Source organism: Microcaecilia unicolor, chromosome 10 (assembly GCF_901765095.1).
Source record: "Microcaecilia unicolor chromosome 10, aMicUni1.1, whole genome shotgun sequence".
In the NCBI taxonomy this organism is placed as follows: Eukaryota; Metazoa; Chordata; class Amphibia; order Gymnophiona; family Siphonopidae; genus Microcaecilia; species Microcaecilia unicolor.
The window spans coordinates 214000962-214026855 of NC_044040.1; the positions used below are offsets into that span (position 1 = coordinate 214000962).

At 45.5% G+C, this 25894-nt stretch overlaps 1 protein-coding gene across 4 annotated transcripts in view; it reads right to left on the minus strand.

Annotated features, from left to right (window-relative positions):
- LPP (LIM domain containing preferred translocation partner in lipoma) overlaps nucleotides 1-25894 on the minus strand; it is a 618364-nt gene that overhangs the window by 483851 nt on the left and 108619 nt on the right. For 2 of the 4 annotated variants that reach the window (XM_030216645.1, XM_030216646.1), the window contains exon 2: nucleotides 13570-13693. The exons of 1 other annotated variant lie outside the window; for it this stretch is intronic. The gene's annotated coding sequence lies outside the window, so the exon portion shown is untranslated. Of the gene's footprint in view, nucleotides 1-13569; nucleotides 13694-21706; nucleotides 21774-25894 lie in introns of those variants that run through there. One more of the 4 variants, XM_030216647.1, reaches the window with a different exon arrangement.

The following is a 25894-nucleotide window of genomic DNA, read 5'->3' on the forward strand; positions in this document are numbered from 1 at the left end:
TTTAGATTTGTTAGGAACTGGGCAACATTCTGGGGAAGGGGGAGCCTATTCCGAAAGGATGGGCTCCATCTTAACCAGAGTGGGACCAGGCTGCTGGCATCGGCGTTTAAGAAGGAGATAGAGCAGCTTTTAAACTAGAAATGGGGGGAAGGCCGACAGTCGCTCAAAAGAGCATGGTTCGGGATAAGGTATCTTTCAAAGATATCACCATAACAGGGAAGATAGAGTATCCTGATAGTGAGGTTGCAAAAGAGATTGTAGTAGATCGGGTATCTTTAAATAACAATAAAAATCAGACAAAAGATTGCCAATTAATACTGTCAAGTACTAAGCATGATGTACTTAGGAACAACAAACATAGTTTGAAATGTCTATATGCGAATGCCAGGAGCCTAAGAAATAAGATGGGGGAGTTAGAATATATTGCACTAAATGAAAAATTAGATATAATAGGCATCTCTGAGACCTGGTGGAAGGAGGATAACCAGTGGGACACTGTCATACCGGGGTACAAATTATATCGTAGTGATAGGGTGAATCGGATTGGTGGAGGGGTAGCATTGTATATTAACGAGAGCCTTGAATCAAATAGATTGAAAATTCTGCAGGAAGCAAAACACTCCTTGGAATCACTGTGGATTGAAATTCCATGTGCAAAGGGGAAAAGGATAGTGATAGGAGTGTACTACCGTCCGCCTGGCCAGGACGAACAGACGGATGCGGAAATGTTAAAGGAAATCAGGGACGCAAACAAACTGGGCAACACAATAATAATGGGGGATTTCAATTACCCGCATATAGACTGGGGTAATGTAACATCTGTACACGCAAGGGACATAAGATTTCTTGATGAAATCAAGGACAGCTTCATGGAACAGCTAGTTCAGGAGCCGACAAGAGAAGGAAAAATACTAGACTTAGTCCTTAGTGGTGCTCATGATCTAGTGCAGGGGGTAACGATACGAGGGCCGCTTGATAACAGTGATCATAATATGATCGGTTTTGATATTGGCATTGAAGGAAGTGAAACTAGGAAATCAAGTACGCTAGCGTTTAACTATAGAAAGGGTGATTACGACAAAATGAGAAAAATGGTGAAAAAAAGACTGAAAGGAGCAGCTCGCAGAGTAAAAAACTTGCATCAGGCGTGGATGCTGTTTAAAAACACCATCCTGGAGGTTCAGGACAAATATATTCCACGTATTAGAAAAAAGGGAAAAAAGACTAAACGTCAGCCGGCGTGGCTAAACAGTAAGATAAAGGAAATCATTAGAGCCAAAAAACAATCCTTCAGAAAGTGGAGAAGAGAACCAACTGAAAGTAACAGGATAGATCATAAGGAATGCCAAGCCAAATGCAAAGCGGAGATAAGGAGGGCAAAAAAGGACTTTGAGAAGAAATTAGCGTTGGAAGCAAAAATACATAGTAAAAACTTTTTTAGATACATTAAAAGCAGGAAACCGGCCAAAGAGTCGGTTGGGCCGCTGGACGAAAATGGTGTTAAAGGGGCGATCAAGGAGGACAAAGCCGTAGCGGAGAAATTAAATGAATTCTTTGCTTCGGTCTTCACCGAGGAGGATTTGGGGGGGACACCGGTGCCGGAAAGAATATTTGAAGCGGGGGAGTCGGAGAAACTAAACAAATTCTCTGTAACCTTGGAGGATGTAATGGGTCAGTTCAGCAAGCTGAAGAGTAGTAAATCACCGGGACCTGATGGTATTCATCCCAGAGTATTAATAGAACTAAAAAATGAACTTGCGGAGCTACTGTTAGAAATATGCAATCTGTCCCTAAAATCGAGTGTAATACCGGAAGACTGGAGGGTAGCCAATGTTACTCCGATTTTTAAGAAAGGTTCCAGAGGAGATCCGGGAAATTATAGACCGGTGAGTCTGACGTCAGTGCCGGGCAAGATGGTGGAGGCTATTATTAAGAATAAAATTGCAGAGCATATACAAAAACATGGACTGATGAGACAAAGTCAGCACGGATTTAGTGAAGGGAAGTCTTGCCTCACCAATCTAATGCATTTTTTTGAGGGGGTAAGCAAACATGTGGACAATGGGGAGCCGGTTGATATTGTATATCTGGATTTTCAGAAGGCGTTTGACAAAGTGCCGCACGAAAGACTCCTGAAGAAATTGCAGAGTCATGGAATCGGAGGTAGGGTATTATTATGGATTAAGAACTGGTTGAAAGATAGGAAGCAGAGAGTAGGATTGCGTGGCCAGTATTCTCAGTGGAGGAGGGTAGTTAGTGGGGTCCCGCAGGGGTCTGTGCTGGGTCCGTTGCTTTTTAATGTATTTATAAATGACCTAGAGATGGGAATAACTAGTGAGGTAATTAAATTCGCCGATGACACAAAATTATTCAGGGTCGTCAAGTCACAGGAGGAATGTGAACGATTACAGGAGGACCTTGCGAGACTGGGAGAATGGGCGTGCAAGTGGCAGATGAAGTTCAATGTTGACAAGTGCAAAGTGATGCATGTGGGTAAGAGGAACCCGAATTATAGCTACGTCTTGCAAGGTTCCGCGTTAGGAGTTACGGATCAAGAAAGGGATCTGGGTGTCGTCGTCGATGATACGCTGAAACCTTCTGCTCAGTGTGCTGCTGCGGCTAGGAAAGCGAATAGAATGTTGGGTGTTATTAAGAAGGGTATGGAGTCCAGGTGTGCGGATGTTATAATGCCGTTGTATCGCTCCATGGTGCGACCGCACCTGGAGTATTGTGTTCAGTACTGGTCTCCGTATCTCAAAAAAGATATAGTAGAATTGGAAAAGGTACAGCGAAGGGCGACGAAAATGATAGTGGGGATGGGACGACTTTCCTACGAAGAGAGGCTGAGAAGGCTAGGGCTTTTCAGCTTGGAGAAGAGACGGCTGAGGGGAGATATGATAGAAGTGTATAAAATAATGAGTGGAATGGATCGGGTGGATGTGAAGCGACTGTTCACGCTATCCAAAAATACTAGGACTAGAGGGCATGAGTTGAAGCTACAGTGTGGTAAATTTAAAACGAATCGGAGAAAATTTTTCTTCACCCAACGTGTAATTAGACTCTGGAATTCATTGCCGGAGAACGTGGTACGGGCGGTTAGCTTGACGGAGTTTAAAAAGGGGTTAGATAGATTCCTAAAGGACAAGTCCATAGACCGCTATTAAATGGACTGGAAAAATTCCTCATTTTTAGGTATAACTTGTCTGGAATGTTTTTACGTTTGGGGAGCGTGCCAGGTGCCCTTGACCTGGATTGGCCACTGTCGGTGACAGGATGCTGGGCTAGATGGACCTTTGGTCTTTCCCAGTATGGCACTACTTATGTACTTATGTACTTATTGCAGGTGACAGATAGGCATATTTTCAAAGCACTTAGCCTTCCAAAGTTCCATATGGAAGGCTAAGTGCTTTGAAAATATGCCTGAGAGTGGATTAGGCATTCAAGTAAAGAGAATTCATTTTCGTAATGAGAATAAAAAGGTAATTCATTAAAGTTCGATCGTGATACAGTAACTTAAGCAGTCCAGAATAGAGAGTTCCGTTTTGTACAGTTCTGGTATGAGTTTTATTGTCTGGTGTTTAGGATGGATCATTGTGGTATGCCTTATTGAACAGGTTGGTTTTTAGTTGTTTTTGGAAATTAGTTATGTCGTGTATTGTTTTTGTGGCTTTTGGTAACGCATTCCATAGTTGCGTACTTATGTAGGAGAAGCTGGATGCATATGTTAGTTTATATTTTAGTCTTTTGCAACTGGACATATATATATATATATATATATATATACACATATATACATAGCTAAGTGTGAACCCCTGTTATCTGGACAGCACACTCTGAAACAGATTTTACCCCCACCCCCACCAAATGCCAATGGAAGTGCACAGGAACAGGGTTTGCGGGGATCCCCTCGCGGTCCACGGGGATAGACACAGGTCCTGCGGGGTTTCCGCAGTAGTGTACTGCCACACCAGGCCATCTCCCTAATCCTAGGCGCTGCTTCAAACTCCTTCTCTTCCCCTGCATGGCGATCAAGCTCTGCCACTCTACAGAGACTTGAGCCTCACGGTGCAGGACATTGGGCAAGTCTTGTGGGACTTCAAATCATTGCTCAAAGCCCACCTCTTCAATGTCGCTTTCGGCACCTAATCACAACACCTCTACTCAGGAAATCTAGACTACCCCAACTTGACATTTCGTCCTTTAGATTGTAAGCTCTTCTGAGCAGGGACCGTCCTTAGTTATTAATTTGTACAGCGCTGCGTAACCCTAGTAGCGCTCTAGAAATGTTAAGTAGTAGTAGTAGAGACGACCCCAACCTCCTGCACCGTGCAGCTCAAATCTTTGCCGAGCCCGATCACTGTACAACCACAGGAGGCCCCTCAAGGACTGAAGTTGCCCCCTCCTGTGCTAGGTGATGTGGGGGGTGGAGGAACTTGATGTCAACACGATCACAAGCTAATTTATGTCCATTAACAGCACTGTTAACACATTAGAGCCACTTGGGGTAATGTTAACACCCTTCGATACATTGACATCCATGATACAACAGTGCCAATGTGTTCTAACACACATCAGACTCATGCAATTATAGCCACTCGGCAGTAACATTTTCTCAGGCATGCAATTTCTTCCAGTAAAGAAAGCGCATTAGCAGAAAACTTGATGAATGGTAAAAACAAGAAATGTGTCAAGTACACCTTCTGTGACAGCTATAAAGCATTTCTGCACCTGCTCAGGATACACGATACCTTCAGTCATGCAGAGTGAATCCCTCTGCTCAGAAGACTACATGTAACACAACCTCACTCAGGAATCCGGTTAGACAGCAAATTCTGAGCGACACAGAATGCCTTACATATGGTTTTTATCTTCCGTCCCAATGCTTTATGACCTCTGCACTGCTCATTTCTCAATAGACAAGCTGAAGTGCAAAGGGACAGAGCCCAAAAAGCTTGGAATACCCTCTGATCCTCAAGGGCTGCAAAGCCAGTTGGGTTTTTAGGATATCCATAAGGAAGAAGCATGAGCTAGAGTTGCATACAACTGAGGCAGCACGCATGCAGATCTCATGCATATTCAACAGGTATGTCCTGAAAATGTAGCTAATCGCGTGTTCTGTATTGCTTAGGCTCCTAAGAAAAGCATTCCAAGTTTCCATGATTCCATTGAATCACATTGGTTGTTAATTTTCTTTCCCAGCTTAAATCTGTACACCAGCAAACGTCAGAACCACCTCAGATTTACGTAGGCCTCGCTGACTTTCTTTTGCAAATAGCTGACCTGGATCGACGGTTACAGTTCTAAAGTAAACCTGAAATCCTAGCTGTATCAGTAACACAGATAACTTGGCGTATACCAAGCATTCTTTGCAGTAAGGGGAACAGCCATTTTTAAGATGATTTATTTGACCAAATGAGCTTGAAAGACCAGAGGTCAGACTGTAAATTGCAAGCCCCTAGCTGTAAAGATCCAAAAGCCGATATGTGCAAAATGCACGGAGAGAAGCGATGCAGAAACCGAGAGAACAGGTGACAGTGAAATGACCTTGGCTAGCTCTGCTCCAGGTGTTAATTCCCTTTGACCATTCCTTCAAGACAGCATTACGATCACAACCATGCTCATCATTCTAACATAGTAAATGACGGCAGATAAAGTCCTGTACAGTCCATCCAGTCTGCCCAACAAGATGACCTCATTTCACATGGTATATGATGCTTTATATGTAGACCTGAATTTGATTTGTCCTTGCCATTCTCAGGGCACAGACCGTAGAAGTCTACCCAGCACCGTCCTTGTACTAAAAGTTCTGAAGCCAACGTCGAAGCCCCTTAAAATTTACACTCAAGCCCATCCATATCTACTGAGCCACGATCAGGGCGTAGACCATAGAAGTCTGCCCAGCACTGGTTTTGTTTCCCAATTACCGGCATCACCATCCAATCTCCGCTAAGATTTGGAGGAACCATTCCTTCTAAAACAGAATTCCTTTGTGTTTATCCCACGCATGTTTGAATTCCATTACCGTTTTCATCCCCACCACCTCCCGCGGCATTCCACATATCCACCACCCTCTCCGTGAAAAAGTACTTCCTGACATAGAAATGATAAATAGTAGTAGTAGTACTCCTGAGTCTGCCCCCTTTCAACCTTAATTCATGGCCTCTAGTTCCACCGCCTTCCCGTCATAAAATAAATTCATATAAGTAATGTCAAGGTTCTAATCGCTCGTGGGCAGCTTCAGCCCGATCATATAAAGCCTGTAGTTTTTTATCTAATGCTGCTTCCACTGCCGCCGTAACCTCAGCGGTGATCTCGGCAGTCCACGCGGAGCAGACCGAGGAGTCCACCATGTTGGGATCTAGGGCCTTACCCTTTTCCTTTTCTTTCTTTTGAATTCTTGAGGCCATTCCACAGCGAGCTGTCGAGTTAGAGGTCTTGTCTCGTGCTCTCTACCTTCCGATGTATTACAAGAGGTTTTCTCTGTGTTTAACTTGTATCAGGTGCCGATTTTGCTGATAAATATACAAGGAAGTGTGGGAGCTCCGCTTTTCAGCGACTGCTCTCCACCATGGTACCACGTGACCTCTAAGTAATGTCAAGGTTCTAAACGTTACAGCACAGAGAAGGTTCAAAGCACAACCCAAAAAAAAACAAAAAAGCACTACAAGCCTCCAAAATCAGCACAAATTATTTAATTCCACAGCAAAGATCAAAATGGTAAACCAATCTTCTACAGCACAGACCCAACACGGGCCGTGTTTTGGCGCACAGCACCTGCCTCAAGGGTCGTTGGATATGTGGTTTCTAATGATAAAGAACCTGCTGGAAAGCTTAGGTTCATCAATAAAGAGGAATTTGTCCCAGTGTAACTGAAACCGAACAGGGCCAGGAATCCGCAAGTGTTTTGATCCTTGCTGTGGAATTAAAGAATCTGTCCCGATTTCGGGAGGCTCTTAAGGTTCTAAACATTGAAACATTTAAATTAAAGAAGGAACAAGAAGATGTGGCCACCATATGTGCCAGCTCTCTGAGCCTTGTGGGTGTTTGGGCGCCTTCAATATTGTGCGAACTCCATCACTGTGTCCAGGAAGGGGTTGCATGCGTTGAGTTTTGGTTTCCCCATATATTTTGATAAGTTGGATCATGTGGCTACCACCTTTGAGAGAGGGGATACCGTGCACTCAAGGAAATGATCTACGTGTCATTGTAGACACGCTTAAGTCTTCTGCTCAGTGTGAGGGGGCAGCCCAAAAACTAAACAGGATGCTACGAATTATTAGAAAAGGGATACAAAATAAGACCAAGATGATTATAATGCCTCTGTATCATTCCATGCTAGGACCTCACCTTAAGTATTGCGTTCAATTCTGGTCACAGTATCTCGAAAAAGACATAACAGAATTAGAAAAGAAGAGCGACCAAAATGATAAGAGGGGATGGAACTGCTCCCATATGAGGAAAGGCTAAAGAGGTTAGGGCTCTTCAGCTGGGAAAAGAGATGGATGAGGGGAGATATAATTGAGGTCTACAAAATCCTGAGAGGAGTAGAATGGGCAAAAGTGAATCGATTTTTTACTCTTTCAGAAAGTACAAAGACCAGAGGCACGCAATGAAATTGCATGGACATACTTTTAAAACGAATAGGAGGAAATACTTTTTCACTCAAAGAATAGTTAAGCTCTGGAACTCGCTGCCAGAGGATGTGGTAACGGCGGTTAGCGTATCTGGGTTTAAAAAATATTCGGACAAGTTCCCAAAGGAAAAGTCAATAGTCTGTTATTGAGATAGACATGGGGGAAGCCACTGCTTGCCCTGCGATTGGTAGCATGGAATGGTGCTAATTGGGCTTCTGCCAGGTACTTGTAACCTGGATTGGCCACTGCTGGAAGCAGGATACTGGGGTAGATGGACCAGTGGTCTATTCTTATGTTCTGGTGTACTTTTAATACTGTACATGTTCTCAGCAGGGACCTTCACAAGCAGGATTTGTGTGCCTCCCCTTGAGAATGTGCCCTAGTCACATACACCATGTCTTACTCTCTTCCTGACCTTTCTGGGGGCCACTTAATAAATGACAGATCTAACACCGGTCTACACTACCGTGGGCCATTTTTCAGTGTGCCTTTGTAAAAGGGTCCCCCAAGTGTTCACGGTGGAGAAAGCAGCTTGTATCAGAATTGCACCCCAGCTGCCACTGGTCTCCTGCACAATCATTCTATTTCTTTAAAGCCCTACGTTACCATTTTTTTTTTTTGTTACATTTGTACCCCGCGCTTTCCCACTCATGGCAGGCTAAATGCGGCTTACATGGGGCAATGGAGGGTTAAATGACTTGCCCAGAGTCACTAGGAGCTGCCTGTGCCTGAGGTGGGAATCGAACTCAGTTCCTCAGTTCCCCAGGACCAAAGTCCACCACCCTAACCACTAGGCCACTCCTCCACCATCTTTCACCTCCATGTTTATCATAACTTCTTCATGTTCATAGCACGCCATCTACGTTTTAAGTGATATTTTTTTTTTTATTGTTGATTGCATCTTTATACCTATCTCTTTCTTTCTATTGCTTATTTCCCCTTCCATAGAGCCCCTTTCATTTTCCCTTTTGGTTCTTTTCTGCTTCTTTCTCACTGCCTGGGTTGATTTAATACCTCGGATTCAGTCACATCCAATTATTTTTTTGAACCTGCAGGAGGCATCTGCTGTTTTAATTGTTTCCTTTTTTGTTACCAAGACACACTTTGTTGAGAATTTCAAAGGACAATTATGCATGAAGTTCAACGCCTGTTCATCGCATCCGAAAGACAGGGTATGTGGGCACGCTTGATTTTCTCCAAGTAAGCAAAATCTTCTTGTGAAAATATATGTTGAATCTGTTAGCAAGTTAATTGTCTGGCAATGATAAATTACTAATGCCCGGGCACATTTTCAACTATGCCCATGCTTGCCAGTGTTTTGGTAATGCTTCAATAAATGAAGCGTAAAGGATCACTCTTAGTCTTGAAGGCCAATGAAACTCTGCACACTGATCTCATAATGGGAAGATATTATCTGTGATGTTGTCTGGGCACACAGATGATCGCATCAATTTCCCTCTATGTCCTTTGGACAAGAGTGTATCACTGAGTCTTAACAGAATATGTGACAGAAGTAGACCAGTAGCCTATCCAGGCTGCCTATCCAACCCAACTACTCAATCTTTACAACCTTTTGCTCTCCCTCCGAGATCCTCTGGACTTGTCCTAGGCTTTCTTTAATTCTAATCTTGTCCTGATCTCCACCACCTCCATTAGGAGGCTGCTTCATGCCTCCACCATCCTTTCCATAAAGACATATTTTCTTACATCACTCCCAAGAATACCCTCTTTCACCTCATCCTAGGAACCCTTGTACCAGAGCTTTCCTTTAACTGAAAGAGGTCTACTTCCTATGTATTTATACCTTAGAGGTATTTAAATGTCTTTATCGTATCTCCTCCTTTCTTCCAAATAAAGTGTACGTAAGTCTGTCCTCATATGCTATATGATGAAGACCAATGACCATTTTGGTAGCTGCTCTCTGGACTGATTCCATCCTGTATATCTTTATGAAGGGTCGCCAGAACCGCACTTGGTTTTCTCGGCAAAGAGTTTTGACACTTTGATGCCATCATAGGCCGTTGCCATCTGAGAAGCCTGCTGCCATGAAGACAGCAAGTCATTCTTAGTGTGGGGTTGCAAGGGCAGAAACTAAAATGGTAACATTTACTCATAGCTGTTAATTTCCTTTCCTTGAATCCTGCTAGACTGGTCCAAATCAATGCATCTGTCATGTTGTCCTGCTGGTGGCTGTAGCTTCACCACTGGGCTGCTGATCCAGCCTCCAAGGCTCACCTGAGGAAAGTTTCCTTTCAGAGTATGTTTCATTTTTTATGACTTTATTTCATAGATTTGCATTTTGAAATAATATATAAGTATATAAACTTGTAAAAGAATCAGCAATGAATACGTAACGATAAAAAGGTAAGCATAAGAGGGGAGGGGGGAGAGAAGTCTCCATTATGTAAAGTCCTCAAGAGGGGGGGGAAGAGAAGTCCATAAACAAAAAGGAATTGTCTATAATACACAGACAAAAATCAAAGCAATTAGCAATATCGAAAGACCCTGTCCTTCAGAATTTGGATTTGCACACGGATCTGGCTGTGAGTGATTTAATAAAGATCCATGCCCAGATCCACTCATGTGCAACCTAAAAGGGGGTGTGGCTATGGGAGAGACATTAGTAGGTCAGAGGTGTTCCAAAGAATTATGCGTAGTGTTATAGAATTTTGGGTCACAACCCGAGGGTGAGAGGGTATTATATATAAGTATACAACAAGCAGTATACTAGCAAGCAGGAAGCAACCAGGAAGCATGCTCATATTGTGAACCTTTACGGTTACTCACGCTTCAACACAGCGTTACTAGCGAAACCTTGGCCGAAGTCGGTGCGTTTGACCGATGACCCACTTGTTGCTTTGTATCTGCACTTGAAAGCTAAGTTACTCTTTTGACTTTCACATGCTATGTGGATCCCGAGCTGATTCTGTCGAGCTTTTAGCATCTTTTCATTCATTTTGGAACTAGAAGGGTTTTTGCCTATGATGATATAATTCCCAGCAGAAGCTTTCTCAACCCTTGTTATTACTAAATGACTACTTGGGTTGGAGGTTGGGTTAAATTCAGAGGCTTCTCCCTTAATTCCCTTTAAAACAGATGCACTCCACAGAATCCTTAGTCTATTGTTGGAATTACTATTTTTTGTCATCGCGTGAGAGCGTTTTGTTTTGTTGTATACTTACATAGAATTTGGGGACCACATGCCCAAGCTATGCACCAGGATTTATACCAGGTTTCGGTTGGTATAAGTCCTCGTGCCCACGGTTGAGTACCGGAATACGCACTACGCGCTGTTCTACAAAGTGGGCTCAGCCCGGATTACCATTTAGAGAATAGTGCCGAGCACGAATTTTTCCCGGCACCTAACTACAGGCACCACTTCCTGCATCCAGCCCTATATGCCTGGAAGAGCCTTCATGACCTGTACGTTCCCAATCCACCTACTGCTGTATTGATCCTGCTCAAATGCTCACCCTGTTTGAGACTCTTCTCTCCCTCCTTGTCCTCATATGGTAAGCATGTCTTACCGTAACAGTTCGGATGTACTAGCAAAAATTATAACAGTTACTGGAACATTAACTCTACATCTCATTATTAACGAGGCTGCACCTTATACGTTAGACTTTATCAAACATAACAAGCATTTTGGAATTAAAATTTCTGAGTTTACACTGCTGTTTCTTGGAAAAAGCTACTGCTCATCCAGTTAATTAGACAAAGAATGACCTCCTCTATGAAGACGTCATTTCTGTTCCATTGCGGCTGAGCCTGTATTAAGACTGAAGAACCTCTTTGGCCAATTACCTATCACGAACCAAGATCCTCGCACTACAAAAATAGCTCACATCGAGCAAAAAGGAGAATAAAAACAGATTAAAGCAGGCAGAAGGGGGTTGAAATCTAATTTCAAGTTGCCATGGGAAGCCAGAATCCATGACTGTTGGCTTCTGTTTGTTTAAACATGACAGTCCCACGTGGGCTTCACTTTGCAAGGGCTGATCAATAGATCCTTTAACTCAAGGTAGCTGAACAAATCATCGGGCTTGTCAGCTGCATTGTACAGACAAAGGTAAAAGAGGGCCTGGTGCTCGACACACAGCTTCAGGATTTGGCATGGCCGTGATGGTTAAGAGAGTCTTTATTCAATGCCAGGGTAAGCCGAGGAATAAATAGAACACGGGTAAGTCCGACTCTGCATGTTTCTCTAGATCCTTGTGTTATGGGCTGCCACGCACTGTTGAAAAATGGACCTCTGAAGATTTCTCTCAACACAGACACCACTGTTGAACAGAATGAGCCGAATTCAGTAAATGGCACCCAAATATAAGTGCCGAAAAAAAAAAATCATCCCCTAGCACCATTCCATAAAGGGTCGCCAAATTCCACACCCAACTTTGGATGCGAGGACTTACACAAATATAAATCCTGGCACGCAAGTTGGGTGTGCATCCATGGTACTCTATAATACTGCATGGAATTTTCCAGAATGCCCCTGACCCGCCCAAGCCCCTCCCATGGGAACGTCCTCTTTGCAGCTGCACATGGATCCAGATAGGAGCCCTTTTTACGAAGCCAGCAGTAAGCCCACCGCAGGCTTACCACGTGCCAATCCAGAACTACCACTGGGCTACCGTTTCCCACCCCTAGCGCTGAACCGGCGGTAATCGGGCAGCGCCACTCACTACCTGGTTCTCTCCGGGTTAGCATGGGAGCCTTTACCGCTCTCTCAATGGGTGGCAGGGGCAATCTGGTTCACTTACCGCACGGCCATTTCATTTTCTCAAAAATGGACAGCCTTTTAACTGCTGCGGCAAAAGGGGGCCTCAGGGCATGGCAAAAACACACAGTAGCACAGGCCCCCCCCCCCCCCCCCCCCTTTTACCACAGCTTAGCAAAAGAATCCCTTAAGCACTATCCTATAACTAGACAGGTAAGTGTATTTCAATGCCAATCCGTCATTTCTGACCCGTTTTGGGGCCTAGCGTCTGTTGAAACACATTTCCGCACTGAAATTAGGGCACGGAATTAGTGCCTAACTTAAGTGCCATTTAAAGAATTTCCCCAAATGTGTACTTGCATCCCATTAACCAGGGAAAATGGCCCTGCACAAGGTAACTGGGATTCAGAACCCATATCTCTCAGCAACAGCCTCCAAGGGGGGCCCACCACTGGGTTCTGTCTCTCTCCTGCTCCTGGCCGGACCGAGAAAACTCCACAGCCAGATTCCCCTTAGAGATTAGGGAGGAGCAGAAACAGGGCTTTGGGGCCTCTAGGTTGGCTGGCGGGGAGGGGGGGGGGTCCCCAAACCCCACCAGCAGAAGCCTTCCTCCAGCGATGATCTCCACCGCATTGCCTGACCTGCAGCTGCTTTTTCCCTAACATCGCGCACACGAGCAACATAAAGGGGAAAGCAGCTGCAGGGCAGGCAATGCGATGGAGATCAGCGCTGGAGGAAGGCTTCTGCTACTGGGGCTTGGGACCCCCGCCAGCCAAGGTATGTTGAGCTGCAGCAGGGGGGCAGGGAGATGGGGGAAAATGTGCCCCCTCTCCCACTTTGGGCTCCGGCCTTCCCAATTTCTGTGGTCCGGCTACACAGCGGTCGTAAAGGGGGGAGGCCAGCAGCAGCGGCCCTTCCCCGGGTCCGGTCTCTCGGCAGCCCTGCTAGCAGCCACATTCTTCATAAAACATGCAAGAGTTTTTCTCCAGTTCTCAACGAACAACGGCTCTCCACTAATATGAGCAGATTTATTTCATGAAAATAAATGTCCAAGGTGAGCAAATTCCCATCTGCACAGTTCCCCCCCCCCCTTCCCATCACCTCCTTGAATGACAGACATGGCAGAGGTGCTCATTTTAGTAAAAGATTCATGCGCTATTAGGTTAACGACTGCACAAGCAAATAGAAGCGAGTAACAAATGGATATAGAGCTTCTACCTTGAGCTCACTGATCCAGATCAGGTCTCAGGAAAGCTGTTAAAACTGAGGGTCATTCAGAAGTCTGTGCGTGATACGTTTACAGGTCCCCTTCACCCAAGGTCTCATCAATATGTGCCAAAACCTGTACCACAAAAACAACCTTATTAATTCTTACTTAAAGTCAAGGACTGAAGGGACACAGACAGGAAACTGATCGAAGATAAGTCATGAAGGTGAAAAAGTGTCAGTGAAAAGGTTGCACTGCTGCTGCCTGGGCCATACCTGCCTCATTAGGCAATACTAATCAATTAAATTGTTTCTTAAATAGGGATGGCTGGTACAGCTCAGTACATCACCTGAAATGTGTCAGAAGAGGGGGTACGTGAGACAGAGTCAAGTGTAGGAGCTGGGAACAGATTAGTAACATAGTAAATGAGGGCAGATAAAGACCTGTACGGTCCATCCAGTCTGCCCAACAAGATAAACTCATTTTACATGGTAAGTGATACTTTATACCCGAGTTTGATTGGTCCTTGCCATTCTCAGGGCACAGACTATAGAAGTCTGCCCAGCGCTGTTCTTGTACTAAAAGTTCTGAAGCTAACGTCCAAGCCCCTTTAAAATTTACACCCCAGCCCATCCCTATCTATTCAGTCACGATCAGGGTGCAGACTGTAGAAGTCCGCCCAGCACTGGTTTTACTCTCCAATTACCGGCGTCGCCACCCAATCTCCGCTAATATTCCATAGATCCATTCCTTCTAAAGATTGAAATAGTCAGAGGAACGAGTGAGAGCTCTTTGGTCACAGAGAGAAACGGTAACAAGGTATTTCAACATTCTCACTCGGTGAAAAGAAGACGCTGCTTTCTTCCCTAGGAAGACGCCCTGCTGACAGGATCCCTAGGATCCTTTCTCTGAGACTAGAGATTCACCAGTGCCCCATAGTAATCCTGTCCTGGGAGAGAAGAGAAAGTCCTAGGGCGAGTCATGGATGGACGGACACTGAAACCATCCTCTTGGTTAACTGAATGGATGGCAGTGAGATGGAAATTGCTCCGCACTGGTGTTTCAGAGAGGAGCCCCTCCTACCCCTGATATTCAGCCGGCGGCAGTGAAAATTTTGCAGCCCGCCACCAGCATTATTCCAGGATATAACCAGGCTTCGGCACTGAATATCTGTTTAGGTTGATTTTTTTTTAGTCAGCCCTTGAGCACATAAGTCAAACAGCTTAAAGATAGGACTACTATTTATGTGGCCCAATTTAAGCAGTTTACTTATGCGGTAAGGAGGAAATATTTTTTCACTCAAAGAATAGTTAAGCTCTGGAACTCTTTGCCGGAGGACGTGGTAACAGCGGTCAGCGTATCTGGGTTCAAAAAAGGTTTGGACAAATTCCTGGAGGAAAAGTCCATAGTCTGCTGTTGAGACAGACATAGGAAGCCACTGCTTGTCCTGGGATTGATAGCATGGAACGTTGCTACTCAGAGATTCTGCACGCAATCTTGTCACTCTTTAGGATTCCAGAGTCTTGCTATTCTCTGGGGTTCTACATGGAATGTTGCTACTCTGAGATTTATTTATAAATGACCTAGAGATGGGAATAACTAGTGAGGTAATTAAATTCGCCGATGACACAAAATTATTCAGGGTCGTCAAGTCGCAGGAGGAATGTGAACGATTACAGGAGGACCTTGCGAGACTGGGAGAATGGGCGTGCAAGTGGCAGATGAAGTTCAATGTTGACAAGTGCAAAGTGATGCATGTGGGTAAGAGGAACCCGAATTATAGCTACGTCTTGCAAGGTTCCGCGTTAGGAGTTACGGATCAAGAAAGGGATCTGGGTGTCGTCGTCGATGATACGCTGAAACCTTCTGCTCAGTGTGCTGCTGCGGCTAGGAAAGCGAATAGAATGTTGGGTGTTATTAGGAAGGGTATGGAGTCCAGGTGTGCGGATGTTATAATGCCGTTGTATCGCTCCATGGTGCGACCGCACCTGGAGTATTGTGTTCAGTACTGGTCTCCGTATCTCAAAAAAGATATAGTAGAATTGGAAAAGGTACAGCGAAGGGCGACGAAAATGATAGTGGGGATGGGACGACTTTCCTATGAAGAGAGGCTGAGAAGGCTAGGGCTTTTCAGCTTGGAGAAGAGACGGCTGAGGGGAGATATGATAGAAGTGTATAAAATAATGAGTGGAATGGATCGGGTGGATGTGAAGCGACTGTTCACGCTATCCAAAAATACTAGGACTAGAGGGCATGAGTTGAAGCTACAGTGTGGTAAATTTAAAACGAATCGGAGAAAATTTTTCTTCACCCAACGTGTAATTAGACTCTGGAATTCATTGCCGGAGAACGTGGTACGGGCGGTTAGCTTGACGGAGTTTAAAAAGGGGTTAGATAGATTCCTAAAGGACAAGTCCATAGACCGCTATTAAATGGACTTGGAAAAATTCCGCATTTTTAGGTATAACTTGTCTGGAATGTTTTTACGTTTGGGGAGCGTGCCAGGTGCCCTTGACCTGGATTGGCCACTGTCGGTGACAGGATGCTGGGCTAGATGGACCTTTGGTCTTTCCCAGTATGGCACTACTTATGTACTTATGTACTTATGAGATTCTGCATGGAACCTTGTCACTCTAGGATTTCAGAATCTTGCTATTCTTTGGGGTTCTACATGGAATGTTGCTACTCTGAGATTCTGCATGGAATCTTGTCACTCTTTAAGATTCCAGAATCTTGCTATTCTTTGGGGTTCCACGTGGAATGTTGCTACTCCGAGATTCTGCATGGAATCTTGCCACTCTTTTAGGATTCTGGAATCTTGCTATTCTTTGGGGTTCTACATGGAATGTTGCCCGGATTTGGGTTTCTGCCAGGTACTTGTGACCTGGCTTGGCCATTGTTTGGAAAACAGGATACTGGGCTACATGGATCATTGGTCTGACCCAGTATGGCTACTCTTATGTTCTCAGCACTTAACCCGAGCCACTTTGGAATTTGACGCTAACAGGACATTTTCAGTAGTGATAACCAGTTACATTCCACTGAAAATGACCAGATAGTCACGAACATGCAATTTAACCAGACAGACTCTAAGGTAGTTCTCAATTCTGCACTACACCAGTAAAGATTTCAAAGTTATGGAGTTCATCCATCCAAAAGCACCTTGGACAATCTTGTTGGCTACACATTTGTTTTCCTTCTATAAGGCTTTTTTGTTGTTTTAGTCATGTGAAGTAATCATATTGACACCAGTCAACCGGAGTTGTTCTGAGTTATTTGCAGAAGTAGATGTAGCCAAGTGGTTAGAACAGTGGGTGGAGAACCAGGAAAGACAGGGTTCCAGACTATGGTTGCAGGCCACGGTTCTCCTCATAAACTTCGGCAACTAATTTTACTGTCCACTGTCTCGGGCACAGATTGTAAGTAAGGTTTCTTAGGCCAGGCTCTCTCAATTGAACTCAAATGTACAATTTGCCCTGATCTCGACTTTGGAAAGGTGAACAATTAAATCTAAACTCCAAATATGTTTTATTTGCTCAAGTTCAGAATGGCTGGGCTACCAGGACAGGGTCCCATCCATGAGGACCACTTCAGGACTAGAGAAAAGTTAACATTTTTTCAGACTTTGGGGAGGTATTGGTCCCACTAAGCCTAGTTGCTCAGATAGCCAAAGATGAAGAGGGGGGTTAAGGGAATAGTCTCGTCAGGTGATCCTAGAGGTGTAGGAATAGATGTCAGAAGTGTGTTGGGAGATGTGAAATATCTTGCAGGTGCAGAAGGAAGAGGAGGAATCTTGTATGTCTGATCAGAAAGGTCCCTGTATCAGTACATAGCAGATGAAAAGATTAATAGAACTTTCTGCCATTTATCCATTTCTATAAAGATAACAGAAATTTTTGCCTATTTTATTTAAAAAACCCCAGTAAAGACTTTGGGGCATTGCTATAAATTGCTGCCTAGAAGTAGGTGTAACAAGTGTATTGAAGGCACCAAACCATGCACCAATTTATACCTGCTATTAACATGTTGCAAGAGGGGGCCTATACATGGGCATGCAGTCAACAGCCTTCTGCTAGTATTCTATAATGGAATCTTGGCGCCAACGAGAGCCTTATGCTACTATTCTATAATGGAATCATGACGCCAACGAAAGCCTTATGCTAGTATTCTATAATGGAATCTTGGCGCCAATGAGAGCCTTATGCTAGTATTCTATAATGGAATCTTGGCGCCAATGAAAGCCTTATGCTACTATTCTATAATGGAATCTTGGTGCCAACGAGAGCCTTATGCTGGTATTCTATAATGGAATCATGGCGCCAACGAGAGCCTTATGCTAGTATTCTATAATGGAATCTTGGCGCCAATGAGAGCCTTATGCTACTATTCCATAATGGAATCTTGGTGCCAATGAGAGCCTTATGCTAGTATTCTATAATGGAATCTTGGCGCCAATGAGAGCCTTATGCTAGTATTCTATAATGGAATCATGGCGCCAACGAGAGCCTTATGCTAGTATTCTATAATGGAATCTTGGCGCCAATGAGAGCCTTATGCTACTATTCCATAATGGAATCTTGGTGCCAATGAGAGCCTTATGCTACTATTCCATAATGGAATCTTGGCGCCAATGAGAGCCTTATGCTAGTATTCTATAATGGAATCTTGGCGCCAATGAGAGCCTTATGCTAGTATTCTATAATGGAATCATGGCGCCAACGAAAGCCTTATGCTAGTATTCTATAATGGAATCTTGGTGCCAATGAGAGCCTTATGCTAGTATTCTATAATGGAATCATGGCGCCAACGAAAGCCTTATGCTAGTATTCTATAATGGAATCTTGGTGCCAACGAGAGCCTTATGCTAGTATTCTATAATGGAATCTTGGCGCCAATGAGAGCCTTATGCTAGTATTCTATAATGGAATCATGGCGCCAACGAAAGCCTTATGCTAGTATTCTATAATGAAATCTTGGTGCCAACGAGAGCCTTATGCTAGTATTCTATAATGGAATCATGGCGCCAACGAAAGCCTTATGCTAGTATTCTATAATGGAATCTTGGTGCCAACGAGAGCCTTATGCTAGTATTCTATAATGGAATCTTGGCGCCAATGAGAGCCTTATACTACTATTCTATAATGGAATCATGACGCCAACGAAAGCCTTATGCTAGTATTCTATAATGGAATCATGACGCCAACGAAAACCTTATGCTAGTATTCTATAATGGAATCTTGGTGCCAACGAGAGCCTTATGCTAGTATTCTATAATGGAATCTTGGCGCCAATGAGAGCCTTATGCTAGTATTCTATAATGGAATCTTGGCGCCAATGAAAGCCTTATGCTACTATTCTATAATGGAATCTTGGTGCCAACGAGAGCCTTATGCTAGTATTCTATAATGGAATCTTGGTGCCAAAATGTTGTTACAGAACTAGTACTAAGCACATGGCAATGGGGCGCCTAGACTGAGGCACCAATTTATGGAATTGCCATTTTTGCCTTTATTCAGTCAAAACCAGGACTGGATTATACTTCATCGGTATGAGGGAAGACCGACTGCATCAGGAGAGCAAGAGTGTCCAAACAGAACAAAGCCCTCTGGTGACCAAGTCCTCCCTCATCCCACATGATCCTGAAGGTAAAGCAAAAGTTATCATCACCTAACAGCCCACTGGATACAGACCTTTAAAAGAAGTAATGGAATATCACTTTCTTAAAATAATAAAAAAAGTATTTTGAGACATACAGTAAAAAGTTTAAACAAATACTTAGCACAGGGGTTCTGAACCCATTACTTGGGACATACCTTTAGCTAGTCAGGTTTTTAGGATATCCACAACGAATATGCATGAGAGAAAATTGCATGCATTGCCTCCATTGTATGCAAATCTATCTCATACATATTCAGCGTGGGTATCCTAAAGACGTGACTTGCTAGGTGCGTCCCGAGGATTGAATTGAGAACCCCTGACTTAAGACATCTGATGGGCTGATACATTTATTTATTTATTGCATTTGTATCCCACATTTTCCCACCTCTTTGCAGGCTCAATGTGGCTTACAATACATCATGGATAGTGGAAATATATTAGAAAATAGACAATTAGTGTTACAGAAGGATCTCGGGTAACATGATAATGATAGAACATGATAGTAGCATAACAAGCAGGAGTTCTAAGACAGTTCTGAATATATGTGGAGAAGTTGAGTATGTTCACATTGGTTGATCTTTGTGGTAAGCCTTGTTAAAGAAATGGGTCTTCAGCAATTTGCGGAAGTTCGTTAATTCGTAAATCATTTTTAGGTTGCGCGGCAATGCGTTCCATAACTGTGTGCTCAAGTAGGTAAAGTTTGACGCGTGCATTAGTTTGTATTTTAGACCTTTGCAGTTAGGGAAGTGCAGATTAAGGAATGTTCGGGATGATCTTTTGGCATTCCTAGGTGGTAAGTCTATCAGGTCTGACATGTAGGCTGGTGCATCTCCGTGAATGAATTTATGGACTAGGGAGCATATTTTGAACGTGATGCGTTCTTTAAGTGGGAGCAGGTGTAGTTTTTCTCGTAGGGGTTTCGCACTTTCGTATTTTGTTTTACCGAATATGAGTCTAGATGCAGTGTTCTGGGCGTCTGAAGTTTCTTGATTATTTGCTCTTTACAGCCGGCGTAGAGTGCGTTACAGTAGTCCAGATGACTGAGCACCAATGATTGTACCAGGTTACGGAAAACAGTATAGGCTGTGATGAAGATCACAGAACAGCACAATTGAAAAACTGTTGTTAAATACTAAACCTCACGTGCTGGCTAAAAAAAAAAAAACACAACACAGTAAACGCCTGTTTTGTAGTCATTGGTGACAATGGGATGACGTATCGTTCAGCACTATGGCTCAGCTGGGCAGAGAGATGCCAGGAACCCACATGACCGGTTACCTGATGAAGGCCCTGGCCTGCCTAGCTTTTCACTGAAATAGTGGGGCATTGGTAGATCTATCTACAGATCCATTTTCTTTCTGCAACCCACCCAGCCCCCTTCCCCAACCCTCCCCCTCCATTTCGTTGTTTTATCCTGATTTTTTATCATCTTCTAAAATCACGCCTCCTCCATTTTCAAGAGTGGCTGATAAAAGTTTCACATCAATGAGATCACAGAGCTTGAGAAATGCATAGCGATGCCAACCACCTTCCATATTGTGTTACGACATGGAGGCTGCTCTTCATCAGCTTTGCAGAATATTTTTTTTGACAGCATACAGTGCCTGCCACTCATGTGCACAACTTCAACATCTTACACTGCACCAACGCAATTAGTGACAGCAGGACTTACTCACTCCCATGTCCTGCCATTCCTCAGTCTCCTAAATCCCTTTACTAGCTGTTATGGACATGTAGGACTCTGGTAAAGAGATCGCTCATCTCCTACCAATGGATGTTAAGCATCTGAGAGCTATCAACATTTCCAAGGTAACAGAGGATAAGAGCATTTTGGGGTTTTTTCTTTGCTTTATACTTGGTAGTACTTCTTTAAGGAAAAAAGACACTAAATTACGCACTGCGAGGACTCCAAGGGGATCCTTGTACTAAAGTGCGCTGAAAAATGGCCTGCGGTAGTGTAGACTCGTGTTTTGGGCATGCGTAGAATCTTTTTTCAGCTCGCCTGCAAAAAAAAATGCCTTTTAGTTTTGCCGAAAATGGACATGCAGCAAAATGGAAATTGCCGCACGTCCATTTTGGGTCCGAGACCTTACTGCCAGCCATTGACCTAGCGGTAAAGTCTCGCGTGGTAACTGGGCGGCAATGACCTGCGCACATCAAATGCCACTCGGCGCACGTCCGAAAATAAAAATTATTTTTCGGACGTGCGTATCAGACGCACGCCACAAAAATGAAATTAGCACAAGAGCCACGCGGTAACCGGGCGGTAACTCCATTTTGGCGTGCGTGGGGCGCATGTAGACGCTTACGCTCTTAGTAAAAGGGCCCCCCCTAGCGTTCTAGTTCTCCGCCACCCTTCTAGAAAGCCTGCCACAGTGAAAAGACCACCTAGGAAAAAAAGATAGCAGGGAGCCAAGGGAAATGGAGAAAAGAGAATGACTAAAGAAAAATCAGAAAAACAAAACATTTCTAAGGACTGAACGTACCAACCTTTTCTGGTCTGCCAACACTTAACTGCACAATTCAGGCCCTCGGGTTCAGAGATCAGGGACTTGGCTTATGTGACTACCAGAATCTAAGGTTTCTCTCAAAGTCGCACACAGTGGCGAGTCTGAGAAACATGGGATCAGGGAGCTGAAGAAACTGCATGAACAGTGAACACACACTGACCACTGAAAGCACTTCCCAGCACAGAGCCCTGAGGAATGCATTGTATGTCTGGTATTCAAACTGCACTCCCTTTCCTCTTCCCCTTTTCTCCCTATATGGAGCTAAAAAGCACAGCACGGTGGGGGTCACACACAGCCTGGGCCTGTCCATAACTTTTGTTTGATTCCTCCCTTGTTTGCCTTTGCTGGAAATCCAATGAATTTATCAAGGAACAGCTTGCTGAACCCAAAGGCTGTCTTGGCAGCAGGGGGGTGGCACTGCTTAGTCACAGGCTTTCTGCCCGCTGAGCAAAATATTCCTAGAACATATACAAAACTCTTTAGCTTGATGTAGGATGCTGTGTTTAAAGGAGGGAGGGGGCGAAGAAGACAGCAACCACTGACGTTTCTCTGTGGAGAGTGATCAGATTCTTCCCTCCTACTGGAAGCGCCCAAAACATGCCTAGAATCGAGGGGAAAATAATCTTTTCAACCAACCGTGGCAGCAAATTCTCGGCAATTGATGTGGGCTTGTAATCTACAAGGAGTGAAAAAAAAAACAGGGCTTTTTTTTAACCCCTAGAAAGTTAAGTACTGCCTGGTACTCAGGGCCTCCCTTCTTGGGAGGGGAAGAGGGAAGGGGGGGGGGGGGTCAGGATACCTGCACAGTCCCTGACTAGATCCAGCTCATGCAATCAGCTGCTTAGCCAAAACTCAACGTCCCTCCCCCACACACACACACACTCAACACCTCCTTCCTTCTACAAGGAGGAAACCTATGGAATTAGAGGTGTGCGTGGGATGGGGACAATCCGCAGGTACCCACAGTGTTGCACACAAAACAGCCACTAATACCACGGGGATGGGAGGTGAGGGATCCAAAGTGAATGGGGACAGAAGGGGATGGGGACCAGAACACTGACACCAGGGGCACAGCCAGAAAACAGATTTTGGGTGGGCCTAGGCAAGAAGTGGGTAGGCACCAAGTGTTTTCCCCCCACCCCACCAAAAAAATATCTCAGCTGGCGGGAAAATGCTTCTTTCCACCTTGGCAGTCTGCAGCAGGCGTGCACTGAAAACTGAGCATGCGCAGGTGCCAGTATTGTGGAGAGTAGCATTTTCGTTACCATCAGGGGGAAGTCTTCAGCTGGCAGAGCTTGGGATCCCCACCAGCTGCCACTAAACACGTGCTACTGCTGGGTGGGCCTCAGCCCATCTGTGGCTACGCCACTGATTGACGCAACTGAGGTGCCCTGCTGTGAAGCTGGTGACTGTGCAGCAAACATCTCAGTGGCTTGGGTTTTCACAAAGGAATAAAACAACAGGCTCACAGCACCAAAGTGGGAGGATGGGGGTTGGGAGAATGGTACAACAGAAGGATGTCCCCCCTCCCTAAGGCCTATTTTACTGTAAGGAGGGAACGAGTAATTAAATTACCCAAATCATTCTTTACATCATGTGATCAGCAAGAGTCTGGCATTATCTGCTCCAACTGCCACAGCAGGCATTACAGAATGCCTGCAGTGGGATAAACATAAAGGAATCCTGCTCAGAAGGAAGGGATCCCCAGAAGCTTAGCCAGTGGTGGGAGGCAGGGCTGGGGTTGGGAGGTGGGGATAGTGTTGGGCAGACTTATACGGTCTGTGCCAGAGCCGGTGGTGGGAGGTGGGGCTTGTGGTTGGGAGGCGGGGATAGTGCTGGGCAGACTTATACGGTCTGTGCCAGAGCCGGAGGGAGGCGGGGATAGTGCTGGGCAGACTTATACGGTCTGTGCCAGAGCCGGTGGAGGGAGGCGGGGCTGGTGGTTGGGAGGCGGGGACAGTGCTGGGCAGACTTATATGGTCTGTGCCAGAGCCGGTGGTGGGAGGTGGGGCTGGTGGTTGGGAGGCGGGGATAGTGCTGGGCAGACTTATACAGTCTGTGCCAGAGCCGGTGGTGGGAGGCGGGGATAGTGCTGGGCAGACTTATACAGTCTGTGCCAGAGCCGGTGGTGGGAGGCGGGGCGAGTGGCTGGGGGGCAGGGATAGTGCTGGGCAGACTTATACGGTCTGTGCCAGAGCCGGTGGTGGGAGGCAGGGATAGTGCTGGGCAGACTTATACGGTCTGTGCCAGAGCCGGTGGTGGGAGGCAGGGATAGTGCTGGGCAGACTTATACGGTCTGTGCCAGAGCCGGTGGTGGGAGGCGGGGCTGGTGGTTAGGAGGCGGGGATAGTGCTGGACAGACTTATACGGTCTGTGCCAGAGCCGGTGGTGGGAGGTGGGGCTGGTGGTTGGGAGGCGGGGATAGTGCTGGGCAGACTTATACGGTTTGTGCCAGAGCCGGTGGTGGGAGGTGGGGCTGGGAGGCGGGGATAGTGCTGGGCAGACTTATACGGTCTGTGCCAGAGCCGGTGGAGGGAGGCGGGGCTAGTGGTTGGGAGGCGGGGACAGTGCTGGGCAGACTTATACGGTCTGTGCCCTGAAAAAAATAGGTACAAATCAAGGTAAGGTATACACAAAAAATGGCACATGTGAGTTTATCGTGTTGGGCAGACTGGATGGACCGTGCAGGTCTTTTTCTGCCGTCATCTACTATGTTACTGTGTTACCAAAACAACACTTGCCAATCAATCAGTTATCTCAGGAGCCACCTTCCATGCAACTCAATGTTCTCCTCTCCAGTGCAATTCATGAACTTCCCAGTTTTCAGGCAGGAACAGAATCAGGTGGTTGACACACCCCTGTTCATTGAAACAGACATGCAGTATAACTAGGTATCCCTTTACAGCCCCCGATTGCTAAATGGCCTGCACCGGTCACATATTTCTGGTTTGAAATACTTGATGGAAAAAGTAAGAATACAGATTTCAAAACAGGGCTTTGACACCTGGCCATAATACAGGTTCTCAAAACTCTTTTACAAACTTATCAGAATTAAAAGCTGCAAACTCTATTCACGCTTCAGATCTCTTGCTCTCTTCTCTAGTTTGTGTCAGCATTAGTCAATTTCAGATGTGTCACAAGTTGCACATTTAGCGCAGAAAATTCAGCATTACAAGAACGCAATCCATCTGTCAATTAATTCATGATATACCTCTGGTTTTGCGTCTGCCCGATTCCCTTTCCTCTTTAGAACTCACTGTCCAAGTTTCCTTCCCTTCTTCCCCCAATGTGTTTTCTTTCACTTTCACTTCTTTCTAACGATTTGCTAGAATAATGGATGATGGGAAACCTTTCCTCCCCCCCCCCCCCCAACTTGCCATGTTTTACTGGTCTGAACTTTACCTTCTGGACAGTAGCCAAAACGCAGGGAAACATCCTTGGCCACAAGTAAACTTCAGGGCAATTGTTCAGCGAGAAATGAGTTGTGATGAACATGTTATTAATTTACTAACAGAATAGAAAGGTTATGTTTCCTTAAATTTTCCAATTTTATGTGTTTATATATTTTTGTTTGCAGGATATACAGTGGCTCCACGCATGCAATTCACATAGGGCCCTGTTTTAGCACGTGCTAGCTGTGCAGACGCCCATATCTACAAGAGTGGTGTGCGCTAAAAATGCTAGCACGCCTCATAGCCGGCGAGAGGTGGGCAGGGTGGACAAAATTCGCCGCAGTCCGACCCGCCCTCCGCCGTCGACCGTCTGCCCCCTGCATTGAAATTGCAGGCTCACCTCCGTGAAAGCAGCGCTGCAGGCAGCAGAACGCCGCCCTTCGGCCCTCCTTCCCTCCCTGTGTCCCGCCCTCGTCTGACATAACCTCCGCGAGGGCAGGACACAAAGAGGGAAGGAGGGCCGAAGAGAGGTGTTCTGCTGCCTGCAGCGCTGCTTTCACAGACTGCAGGGGGCCCGGCCCCGGGGTGGGGTGGGGGGGAGCGGCGGCGGTGTCCTCGGGGGGGGGTGGAGGGGGAGCAGTGCCTGCAGCGATCTTGGGGGGGGGGGAGCGGTGGCAGCGACCTCGGAGGGGGGGCGGCCTTGCCCCGGGCCCGGCCCAGTCTCTCGGCGGCCCTGGCACGCCTTTGTAAACAAGGTCCATAATGTCACATCATCT